Source organism: Periophthalmus magnuspinnatus, chromosome 15, assembly GCF_009829125.3.
Source record: "Periophthalmus magnuspinnatus isolate fPerMag1 chromosome 15, fPerMag1.2.pri, whole genome shotgun sequence".
Lineage (NCBI taxonomy): Eukaryota > Metazoa > Chordata > Actinopteri > Gobiiformes > Gobiidae > Periophthalmus > Periophthalmus magnuspinnatus.
In genome coordinates, this window is record NC_047140.1 from 7,912,814 (window position 1) to 7,926,092 (window position 13,279).

Here is a 13,279-nt window from a genome sequence, read left to right on the forward strand (position 1 = left end):
TTATGCCCAAAATGTGGGATATTAACTGCTAAAACATAACATATTTAGATCACTATGTTTCCTTCTATTGTTTTGAAAATGCTATGTTTGCCGAAACAACGTATTAACATGTTTTATAAGTTTCATTTTCATTGTTGATTCCCTGAGTCTACTACTGCACATCGGATCAGGTTTGTGAAGTTGTTGTGTACAGTTTTGTAACAAGTTTTTGTATATTCATGGAGAATTGTCGTGTGGGAGCATGAATGTCGTGGGCTTTGTGAGTATTCTACAGAATTTTACAGCTAACTGTAACGAGGATCCAAATAGGGCTGGGAAGAGATCACTAAAACACTGAAATGGGCATGGATGATATCTAAACCTCTTCAGGCATGTTTTTGATGAAGGAACAATGTTATAACTTTTTAACTCTTTGTATATTTATGGAGAATTGTGGTGTGGGAGCTGTCGTAAAGGTGCATTACGTAACTTTGTTGTTGGAATGTTCGCCACCTGCGTCTATAGATGTTATTGCTTTCCCAAGAATGTTCCACAGGCATTAAACTTGAGGTACATGTTGGAGACAAGCAGGACCATGTTACAGGCCAGATCTGTGGAGAAGTGAACCAGCTCACAGTAAAATGTATTCTTTTTAGACAGATAAGTTTAATACCACACTGGAACATTCCAAGTGAAGCAAAAGCATCAAATGAGTGGCATAAAAGTTGCATAGTGCACCTTTAATTTGAACACTTGGGTTACTGACAATGCAGAAAATAAAAAAATAAAATAAAATAAACATGACAAAATTTGTCTTGTCCCAGTTCAGATATATTGTATAAGCAGCTCTTGAGGTGAAAATAAGCCCATTGTGTACCGTCTTCATCTAAATATAAAGAGTTTTATTGGTCAGTAATCATGAAGTGCGTGGTTAGCATGATAGTTGTTGTAAGCTTTCCTGTGACAGAAAGTTGTGAGTTGTTTTCATATTTTTCATGTTTTAAGACAGAAATCAGGTACAATGCAGGAGAAATGTTCAAATGGAGACTTCACTAAACTTCACTAAATGATAATACTTAAATGGGTGAATAAAAAAATACTAAAATGTTTTAAATAACATGTTTAAAAGCTCAATAAGTTATTTTAGCAGGTTTAAGTTTAGGCATAACAAAAGGCTAGTGCTGGGGACAAACAGCAGCCTCATAAATGACTAAAGATGTGCTTGTGTATTGTTAAGAAGTACTGTCTGTCTTTGAAGCTATGAGCAGGTGGAGAAGCTGTCACACACCCCCTAGTGGAATAAAGTGACGCCTGACGACCATAGATGGAAATGTAGTTAATGAGCAGGGTTTAAATATTTATTTGTTTGTGTATTTGAGAAACATTCCCGAGTGAAAAAAGTGGCTGTGAGCTGAAATGAGTTGTCAAACATCAACACTGCAATGGATATGAGGAAACATAAGACTGAATACAGGATGGAGACAGCTATCACGAGGATAACAAGAGCTACCAAACAAACAAAAAGTGGCTCTACATACTGATGACGTGTACTTTGAAAAGATATTTAGTCTACCTAAATCTGAATGTGGTGAGTGGGTGATTTGGGGAGGCCACGGGGAGGGATTATTGTGTCTAATATTTGGAAATTCATATATTCTTTTTTCATTTTACATCCAAAATGCAGTTTCTCCAAATGTTTTTTTACTCTTACTTGAGAAATTATTTGGATCAATGCATTGGATTTATAAAGTGCCCTTCAAGACTCCCAAAGCAATTTACAGTGTATAATTCATTCACTCCACAGTTGATGGTGGTAAGATTGAAGCCACGGCTGCCCTGGGACACACTGATGGAAGCAAGGCTGCCAATCCGCATCATCAGCCCCTCCGACCAGCCCTTCCACCACCAACACTTACACACACCATATTCATAAGAGGTAATTTATGAAAACTTGGGGGTTCGCTGTTTTTCAGTAAATGTAGAGTTGATTTTAAATCTATACTTGGTCCAACGGGAAGTATACTTGGCTGGTGTAATTATGCACATTAATTGACTAATTAGCATGTTTACAATGTGATTTATTTCAGAAAATGCTGGTTAGGGTGGAGTATGGAGGAGTTTTACTGTTCAAGTACCAAATATTTGACCTCTGCTCCACATTTCCTTGATGTACCTGGATTAGTAAGTACTTAATTGCTATTATTACATTTACAATATCACTTTTAAAACTAACTGCAACTGGGTGGTTATTGTAGTTCAGTGTTTCCCACCCACGATGACCCAAAGAAATCCATGGGAGCTGATGACCTTGATCCAAAACTTCTGTTACTAGCTGCCACATATTTATTTCAAACTCTTTTACATATTTTCAATTTGTCAATTCAAGTGGCAGTTATACCAGAATTATGGAAAACGCCACATGTCTTTCATTTACATACTAATAATTTACATACTAAATAATAATTTCTGGCCAATCTCTAAATTACATTAGAAAACTAAGTTGCAAATCAAGTTACAGTTTATTTAAATAAATGCTCCATTTGAAGTCTTATCAGGTTTCAGAAAAGGGCACAGTACTGTCACTGCAACCCCAACGTTCTAAATTACATTTTCGCAGATCTTGATGACAAACGAGACTGTGTAGCTCTGTTTATTGATTTAACTAAAGATTTTGATTCACTGGATCATGGAGTCCTCTTAAAACATATTGGATATGACAGTGCTTCATGTAATTGGTCCCAAAATGATCTTTCAAACTGAACCCAGACAATAGTAGGTGATGGGTTTAAATCAAAAGTTTTTACTTTAAGCAAAATAGTGCCCCAAGGCTCAATTTCGCTCCTGCTATTTTGGTGCCAGTAAAGCATTTTAATAATCTGGTGATAAATATATATATTCACACCTGCTCCTGTTTTTAATGTTTTAAACGGACATATGCAGTTTTGTTTTGTTTGTTTTGCTTTTTTATTGTTCTGTATTTGAACAGCGCACTCATGAAATAGAGAATCTGGTCCTCTCATTGAGTCCTCCCTGTATATATACATATAAAAGAAATGGGGAAAAAAAGAAAATAATAGGCCAAGGTATTCAGAAAAAATGTTGTTAATGCTTTTTGAGAGTTAATAATCAACCCTTCCAAAAGAGCACCTTTAACACTTTCTTGACTGGTCCCATGCAGACACTGATAGAACGTCAATATTAAATCCCCATTTGATTTGACTATGGTGAATTTGCTGTGTGTGGATGAAGTGTCTTGCCTAAGGACACAATGAATGGCGCCCCACTGTGGCACTTGATATTCCCAGCAGTCTCCCATCCAAGAACTAACCAGGCCCAGATCAGACCAGATCAGGCTTTAACTAGCCGGTATAACCATGGGTACATTACTTTTACTCGAGTACAAATTTGGGAACAGGATGCAATTAGAAACTATACATTTCCATGCAGTTCCCACATACTACTTCAATAGGTCTTCCTTGTATTATGGTGTGTACTCTCTCGGTCCAAAGACAAGCAAGTCATACAGTGTACAAACAAGTGTACGTAACTCCTCATAGTGTTTTTCCATCTAATACCCTACAGTCCATCACTCAAAACCGCTCACAAAACAACTCCAGTCCATACCGCTTATATAAATATTATCAGTATTTGTTTGAAGTTCCGACTGAACGCTTATGAAGTCCCGCTCATTCCTAGAAAATGTTGCTGTAGTTATTTGGTGCCAGTCTCTGAGCTTTACTAAGAGCTCTAATGCGTTCTGTGTGGTTGCATAAGGCCCTGGCAGTCACATCTCTACAAACACTGCTGTCTTTGATGCTACTGTCCTGGTGCGTCCTGTTTTGGGGTGACAGGCAGACAAAAGGCCCAGTGGAGTGAGAAGAGAGCGTTGTCTGGTTCGGCTCAGCCCCTCATTTGAATACAAAGAGTGTGAGGGTAGTGGCGCTCATTAGTGTGGAGTGGTACGTTGGGTCAGGCATGTTCAGATGAGGTCATAACTAAAACAACTGATGCTATTTATGCTCTCAGATGGGATCAGAGAAGCAAAGGTTCTGGCAGGACAATAGGGAGTACTGTGGAAGTTTAACTAGGTTTTTGTGTATTTTGAAAAGTGTTCATTAAGTTACAAAGCTTGATTCTGCATGCAACTAAACCACACAAACCACATGATTGTTTTACCAATTGGCTGAATAGTAGACTACACCAGGGTACTTCTAAATGATGATTAATTTAAAGAAGAATAAAATAATCCAGCTAAGGTAGCCACGGACTAAATCAGGTCTAAACTGGCACGAAACTAGGTCTAAACCAGCATTAAATCATGTCTGAACCAGGATTAAACCAAGTCTAAACCAGAACTAAACCAGGACTAAACCAAGTTTAAACCAGGAACAAACCAGGTCTAAACTAGGACTAAAACAGGACTAATCTAGGTCTAAACTAGGAATAAACCAGGTCTAAACCATATTTTATATTCTTTATAGACCTGCTCATCAGTGCTATAAAAACAATACAGGGAAATACAGACCTATAAACCTGAATAATAAACAGGTCATTAAACAGCAGACAGACAATGACTAATGTGTCTTTTATAGGAGTCTAAACTAAACAGAATGAGCTGTAGAATAAACAGAGGTCACATGACACCGGCGCAGTACAGTTACTTCCTGTATGACATCACCGCTGTGTGTGTAATGTTTGCTGTACTCATCATGTGGTGGTAGAAACACACAGTAACCAAACCCAGCCACTGTTTACTGTCACACCTGTCTCACCTGCCCACACAATACCAAATGAGAATGCAGCAGATTTAAAGACACTGTACCTCACCTGTAATGTCTTAAACCAAAACTAGTTCATTTTAAAGTTATTCCTCATTTACCTTATGCATTCCAAACATTCATAGCAATGTGTTTATAAGAGCTTTTCACAACTCTCAATGCTCTCATAATTCTTTGCAAACTAGAATGCCGACTAAAAAGATATGATAAGAAGGAATAGTAGCCACTGAGATGGTTGTATGAATATGGAGTGAACAATTAATTAAATTCTAATTCAAATTGCTATTTGAAATGTTAATTTAATCATTAAATAACACAGCCAATATTCAGCATATTAAAGGCCCTGTACCTGATTTTTTTTTCATGTATTTGTGCAAAATGTGTCTTGCCCATAGACTGTATATATAAATGGGCTTAGCCGCCGTGTTCTAAAAAGGAAGTGAGCATGGACACACTTGCAGCTCCATCGACTCAATCGAGTCATTTGGTCTTATTTACCAAATTCTATTAAAATAGGTAAGGGTAAACCTTGTTCAAAGTTTTTCTGCTGTGTTTATTTAACTGAAATTTAATAAATTATTAATTTATTAAATGCATTTGGAAAACAATTTGTACATGTTCCAGGCCAAATCTCTAATGTAATGTATACATATATATCCTGGCCCGACCCCTCTTTTAAATTTTAGAACCCACTGTGGCCCGTGTGTCAAAAAGTTTGCCAATCTCTGGGATAGCGTAAAGGCTAGTCATGGACACAGACACACAGCGGTGGAGTCACTTGCCTCCTTTGATGGTTTTATGTAATACACTAAAGCCACTTTCTCAACCTGGTCTGTATCCTTCACAAAGACACAGGAAAAACAAAACATCCAAAGGCACTCGCAGACCGCAACAAACGCCCTGGATGTGACGGACACCCTGAAAGCAACGGACGCCCTGAACCCGCATCAAGTATTTTTCTCCAACGTGTGTCAACAGCGTCCATGACGTGGTTCGGAGGCATTTGTTCTCAAATGCAGAGGCATCCAACTAGAGGCGTCCAATGCGTTTTGATGCCCCGGTGTGAACACAGCTGAATAGTTGTCATGATTTGAACCTGCTCTATTTTGTACAATGTTCTGTTCAAACATTTAAAAGAGCAAAGTGAGGTTAGTTTACTTAAATGTGCAAGAATTATGAACAAAGAGCTGTAATGCATAACGTGAAATAAAGCATCTGTCATGGATCATGTTTTGTTTATTTGTTTTCCATGTTTTAGTTTGCCTCATTTCTATACTTCATTTTAGCCCTGTTCCAATTCACCCTTCAAAGTACCCAGCCAAGGAAGGGTGCTCCTCCGTGTAGCCTTCGTGAACCGCATAGGCCGCGCCGAAATGGGACACGTCTAGCCCACAGAGCTGCTCCCGCCACCCAGCAACTGAGACTCGCTGCTAAAGCTAAAGCAAATGCTAAAGTTAGACACACACCACACATATTACACACATGGATCGATTAAAAAGATATTAAAATAAATGTCATCCAAATCTTATGATTAAAAAGACAAACATTAAAACTAGTGTAACGTCTATAAATATGATCAATTTGACAATGTTCTTGTAATAAAATATCATGAAATGGGACAGGCCTTGTCGCACCGGAAGTTAAGTAATTGCCCTTCAAATGCAGCCAACGAAATGTGTAGCCGTTGAATTGGGACACGGCTATAGTGTTAATTTGACATGTGTCCTGTGTGTTTGTGTTTTTGAGCTTTACATCTTGTGCCCACCCTCATGTGTTCCACCTGTTCCTTGTTTCCTGGTGTATTTTAGCCTCATGTTTCCCCTTTCCTTGGTTGATGTACAGTTGTCCCTCGCTATATCGTGGTTCACCTTTCGCAGCCTCGTTGTTTCGCAGATTGTAATTTTGTATGCTTTTTTTTTTTACAGCATATGAACGCATTGTACGCATTGTACGCATTGTGCGCATTGTGCGCATTGTGCGTCATCTATCACTTACAAGCAAAAATGATATCATCTTAGATCAACAGATTTTTTCCTTTTTTTCCTGGTAAGCAGCTATATTTGTTTTGATCAGACCATGTCCTTGATTGGCTAATCCACCTGTCAATCACCCATGTGAAACAAGGGGAGATTCAACTGTGGCCAGACTCACATCTTGAAAAAGTGTGTATTCTGGGCCACAGGCAGTGTACAAGTAGCTCTTGAGCTCAAAATAAGTCTCCTGTATGCTGCCTGCATCCAATTGTAACACATTTTATTCTAATAATCAGGAAATGCACGTTAGCTTGCCAGTTTTGTTAGTTCTGGTCTAACAAAAGTTGTTAGAAGTGTTTATAAACTCATTGAGGAGAACAATTATGATGATCAGAATGCATAAGGTCGTTAGAGTATTTTTTCAAACCTGCACATATGATTCACATAATAACATTATGACAGTCCGCACAAATACGCAGATACATGGTTTGAAAAGGGAATGACTGAAGCAGAGCTTATACATTTCCAATCCCCTCCCACTCACAGAACACTTCAACAATTCAATAGACTACTATATTATACATGACAGACAGACACAACAAAACATTCAAACTCACATCCAGACAAGACACTGGCCCAACAATCTCTGACCCCACATCTCCCTCCTCTGATATTACACTCTGTGCTCAGGGCATCACTCTCTCCTCCAGGTATTTCCTCATTATTTCTCTTTTAAATACATTTTTAAACTAAACCAGGTTCCTACAAACTTAATTGTTTTGTTAAGCTGTTCCACAGACTAACTCCACACACTGAGAGGCAAAGTGAGGAACAACTCTGGACTGTTGTGGTTTTCAATGACTGGATTTTTAGCCTACAGAAATATACAAACACATATGCTTATAAGGTTATAGCAACATTTTCATATTACAGCACCTACTTCTTATCACAGCTGCCAACCCTACAGTCCAAATATATCACATGATAAGAACCAGATTAACATTCACACTTTTTAGCTATTGTCTGCTGTGGTACAAAGTGAGTAACAATAAACTGCTCAAGTCTTTCGATGGACAGGTTTAGAATGCAAACAGCCACTATCATTAAAATACAGTTACATAACAAGTGTTGTATAAGCAATATTCAAGGACACTCTTCTCTGCTCTGTCAAGTTAATGTCTCCTCAGCAGTGGATCAATAAACTTCCTCCATGATCCTCCATCCTAACAAAGAGTTAATAGTACAAGAGACATAATGACATCATTTGCATATGTGGGGAGTAGCTGTCAAGGCTTGTGTCCACTGCCTATATTCAACAACACAAGTGAAATGCAAGCAATGCAAAATTTAGATGTAGTAGAGTAGTTAAAAATCTACTCAAGTAAGAGTAATAGTACTGCAAAATAATATTACTCAAGTAGAAGTACAAAGTAGTGGTGTCTGATATGAGTAAGAGTAAAACTAATACACAAAATGAGACAAACTAAATCATGTCTGAAGGAGCAGTGCAAGAAACACAAATGTTCAAATCATCTTCAAAACTTTTACTCCAGTAAGAGTACTTATACTTATTACTCAAGTACCAGCAAAAGTGAGACTGGAGTGAATGAATAATGCATGAAACAAAGTGACTTTAATCATCTGGAAAAGCGCTGTATAAGACTAAAGCATTATTATTATTAAAAGAAACAGCACGCCAGTTATGTTATAGGTTAGAAATGAGGTTGGTGGATGCTGTCAAAAAATACAAACTAAAAAGTGTTCTTAAATGTTAAGTTAATTATTTGCAAATGGTCTTTTAAATTTGACTCAGGCCAAGGTATTTAATTTATAATGCCTAAAACTCGCCGTAATTAAAACTACACCAGTCACACTATCCAGCTGCATTCTGCAAAATTATAACCAATATAACTGTTTTTTTTAAATTAACTTTTCGAAAACAAATTTGTCCAAAAAGCTTTTTTTTTTTTTTCCACAGATAACTGGACAACATGCGACAATTACTTATACACTTTATACACTTACAACATATTTTCAACTTAAAGGTCCTATATAACAAAAAAATGATGTTATAATGCTGTTTCCTCCTCATAAACAGACCTGGAGTTGTGTTTTGTTTCATTCACACATTTGAGTAACCTTTTAATCTTAGTCTGTCGACATCTCCAAAGCTTGCAATGCTTTGTTCCACCATGTGATGGGCAAATCCAGGGCTGAAATGATCCAAATGATTCTAGTGAAGTTTAAAAATGCAGTGGAGCACTTCCTGTATTACCACATGACATCACAAGGTGGAACAGAGTGAACTCAGCCTAAATATGCAGGGTTTGTGTGTTAAACATGTGTCAATGAACCAAAACACAACTCCAGGTCTGTTTTTGATGAAGAAACAACATTATAACAGATCAGAAAACAGCGTAACAGGCCCTTTAAAGCTGAACTATGTAACTCTCAAGATGGAGGGTCTGTGCTTGAAATGACATTGAACTTATCTGTCTTGCATTTAATCAGTTACAGATGTTTGATTTCCTTGAAAAACATTGTGGACATTCAGATCTGACCTGTAACTTTGCCTTATAGCACCACCTGCTTGTTTCCATGGTGATACACACTGTATGCTTAATGCCATACTGTGGAACACTACACGGAAAGCAAATATATTTATATGGAAACAAGCGAGTGACACAAGTTACACAGTGCGCTTTTAAACAAATTCACATAGAAAGTCACTTACACTCATGAACTTTTTCAGACATGTTGACAGCCGTTATTAGGCCTGTCATGATAATCACTATATCGACTCATGGTTCAAATGTATGATGCTGGAACAATATTTTTTGGGGTCAGTATTTATCATGGGAGCATTTTTTTTGCACTACGGGGGATTTTTTGGGTTATTTTTTGGCTATATGATAAGATTTGAGCCATAAAAGGTTTAATTAATAACTTGTGTGACTCTTTACAGATGCAAACTTAGCACTAAAGTGTTTCATTCTGCTGTTTATTTATTGCAGCTCATGGTTTTAACAATATTGTACATTTAGAATATTTTTTGTTGTTTAACTGCTCTTGGTTTTTGTGTCAGTGGCATAAATTTGTTTCAGTGTTATCGTTTATTGTCTATATATACTTATATTGAACTTAAAAATACATTATCACGACAGGCCTAGCTGTTACAAGCATTGACAACTATTTTGTACTATTTTAGCAATGCATTGAGCTCACCGTAAGCCTTCATTTGAAACATAAGCTTCAAATCTACATAAATGTCACTGGCACTATTTGCATCCTCAGCCTTTTCTATTGCATATATGTATTAAATTTCTCACCTTCACAGCAGCTGCATTCAAATCTTACATCTTCTCCTCCTCTCCCTCACAGAATGGAGTGATGAAGGATCCACGCTGCCTCCTTTTTTCTCTCCTTCTCTCCTTCCTCTAGCTCCGCAGCGGTGTCCCAGGTGACTAGGGCTCACAATGACATCATCTCTGTTTGCACACACACCTGTTTCCTCAAATGGCTCCTCCCACTGAACAGACCAGCCCCGCTCACACCCCCCTACACTCACTTCCTGGTTGTCTTAAAGGGGAAGCATCATCTGTCAGCATGGCAGGACCAAAACACCAGGTGGGAACTCTGCCTGTAATAAGAAGACAGCAGAATGTGTGGTTAGTTAAGTTGTTGTTGTTAAATGGAAGTCCCAATTAGTGTTGAAACTAAGATTTCAAACTCTATTTTGATACTAAGGAATAGACTTGATACTTGATACTGATATATCCGTGTAATCCCTCAGTTGTCCAGGTAGGTTCATCGTGATCCATGGTGTACACTAGTCTATGTGTCTTATATTTGTTCTGATACAGCTCAAGATCATTCTAAAAATATTTAGGAAAGGTTCATTTCTGTTCTGTGAATGTGACTATCTATACCTTTAGTTTCGATACTAGTTTTAGTATCGATTAGTATCTGAGTTTCGATACTTTTGGCCACCCTGGTCCCTGTTAAGAAAACATGCATCATTCCAGCGGTTTCATTTCTGATTTAGATATTGACATTTCTATATATCAATATCGAATATTGGCACCAGAGCAAAGGCTGAAAATACATGGTCTTTCTGTTAAAAAATAAATACCATATGACAAAACTGATCTAAATGTGTAACGTAACTGTTATGTACTCTTTCAGTAATAGCAAATCAGTTTTGTATAAGTAGCTGAGTTCATCAAAATTTCCAAAAACATCAAAAATATCTTCTAATAAATAGCTCCAGTACAGATCTTCCTTAGATTTAACTTTATGGTGGGATGTGTGTGCTCTAAATGTCAGGCTGAGATGGACTGGGATAGGATGGGATGTTCTTTTAAAAATAACTATTTTAAATTATATATTATTATTTAAAACTATTTTTCATACATATAATGGTGTGCTCGTATTTTGTACAGTTTTATCACACTGTGCATGTGCATTTGAAGAAAAACTAAATAAGGACAACTAAACTGTAAATTTCATTATAATATTTCTTTCACCTGTGTTCTTCATTTAAAAAAAAAAAAAGATTTAACTTTAGATGTATGGCAATTATGATATTTTAGCCTGTTTTGTCCTGACTCAAGAATCGCCTTATTACAAATTATGTCAAAATCTTGTCTTTTCTCGTTCTCGTGGATCTAATCTCATACCTCAACTTCTCTTGCGGGAATTGCGTCTTATCCCTCCCCAGGTAAATATTCGTATTTCACAAACTGAACCTTTGTTTGGGTTTAGTTTGTGAAAGAAGCATACCAGCTGTACCAATCTCTAGGAACGAATACAGATACACACAGTTCTGTATCAGAGCTGTGATCTGAAACCAGCATCAGTATCTATACATCCTTATAATATGTGTCACAACAATCACAACATATCATAATAACACCTTGGGGTCCCACTGGAGGAGCAGGAGGAAGTGTCTGAGGTAAGGGAAGTCTGGGAGTTCCTGCTTAGACTGCTGCCCCCATGACCCTGCCTGTGATAAACAGAAGAAAATGAGTGTATGGGATGCACGATCATAACACCCACGCCCAGCACAGAGGGATTTTGAAACTGTATTATGTTATAAACTGGGCTGCAACACTGATCGCACCTCATGCCAAAGACGGAAATTATTTAGTTTGTTTAAAATGTACATTATAATCTGAATCTTGTTAGTAAGTGTTCTGAAACAAATTGTATCTCCCCACTCTTCAGACTCCAATTTTCAAACTCTGTCCTGTCCAATAAAACCTCCCACATAATTCCTGACACTACACATTTATTTTGCCCGAGCATTCTGACCTGTGGCTTCTCTGTTGTGGCTGTCTAATCCGAAGCTTCCACCCAACACAACAAGCCAATTAGGGCCCCAGCAGACTGCCGCATTAGGCCCATCAGACGCTACTCCACGGGGGACTTCCACTTGAGTTATCCCAGCTCGGAGCGCTCCTCTGGGTGTGTGTGGCAGCTAGCGTCAGGCCCGATCTGTGCACTGGATAAATGACGGTTAGGGCACCAGATGTGACTCAGCGGGAGATATGGGAGATTCAATATTCAGTGCTAGTTTCAATGCTATATACTAGGGAAAGGCTATCCTACATTGGACTGCTGTCAGGTCTGATCACAGCGGGAGGCAGAGAGAGAGAGAGAGAACGGGCAGATTAAAGGGTACTAAACAGGACAGCGTGATTGGCTGGGAAAGTTGGGCTCGGATGTGTGACGGATTGAAAAATTGTTACGCAACCTGATCTGAGAAGTGGGAATTACTAATGTGGATAGATGTGCTATAGTTTCAGATAGGACCCCGAAACTTTAAAAAAAGACTGGGATCCAAAATACACACTTCTCTAATACTTTACACTGATGTGAGTCTGGTCATCGGTGAATCTCCCTGAGTTCAGATGAGCGTGATTGACAGGTGGATGAGCCAATTAGAGACACACATGGTCAGTCTGTGTCAAAACAAATATGGCTACTTAGGAGGGAAAAAGAGGGAAAAAAAGGGAAAAATTTCATTGGGGACTGAAAACATTCGCAGATTTCTGTAGAATCAATGAGAGGAGCACTATGAGAGGACTGTCAATGAAATAAACAAATCTAATTGGACGGCCGTGTTTGAGCCTGGCTCGAGGTGTGACGGAGGGAGAGGTGACCTGACACATACAGACGCAGCAGGGTCTGGGGAGTACAGAGGGACAGAAAACTGAAATTGGCCAAACATGACTTAGGCAGGTTTTTATGTAACATGTTTTGGGTTATCTACACTACCAGTCAAAAGTTGGACACACTGTTTCATTTATTTATTAATTTTTTTCTTATTGTTTATGGCTTTCTACATATCATATATATACAAAACACAATCAAATACATGAAGCAAAATATACCAGACTTGAAAACAAAGGGTGGCCATTTTCTAACAAGTTTTGAGTTATTTTGAGTTTATTACATTCCATTTAATCATGAAAAAACTAAAGAAAAAAGTGTGCCCTAACCTAGTGTACATGCTAATTTAGTCTACATACAATTTAGTCTAATTTA

General features: G+C 37.9%; 1 protein-coding gene across 1 annotated transcript in view; it reads right to left on the minus strand.

The window, feature by feature from the left end:
- The window catches only part of LOC117382588 (inactive ubiquitin carboxyl-terminal hydrolase 54-like), a 61,318-nt gene extending 51,131 nt beyond the window's left edge, over positions 1-10,187 (minus strand). Inside the window, exon 1 of the mRNA XM_055227426.1 lies at positions 10,060-10,187. The gene's annotated coding sequence lies outside the window, so the exon portion shown is untranslated. The remainder of the gene's footprint in view (positions 1-10,059) is intronic.
- Positions 10,188-13,279: the final 3,092 nt, after the last annotated feature.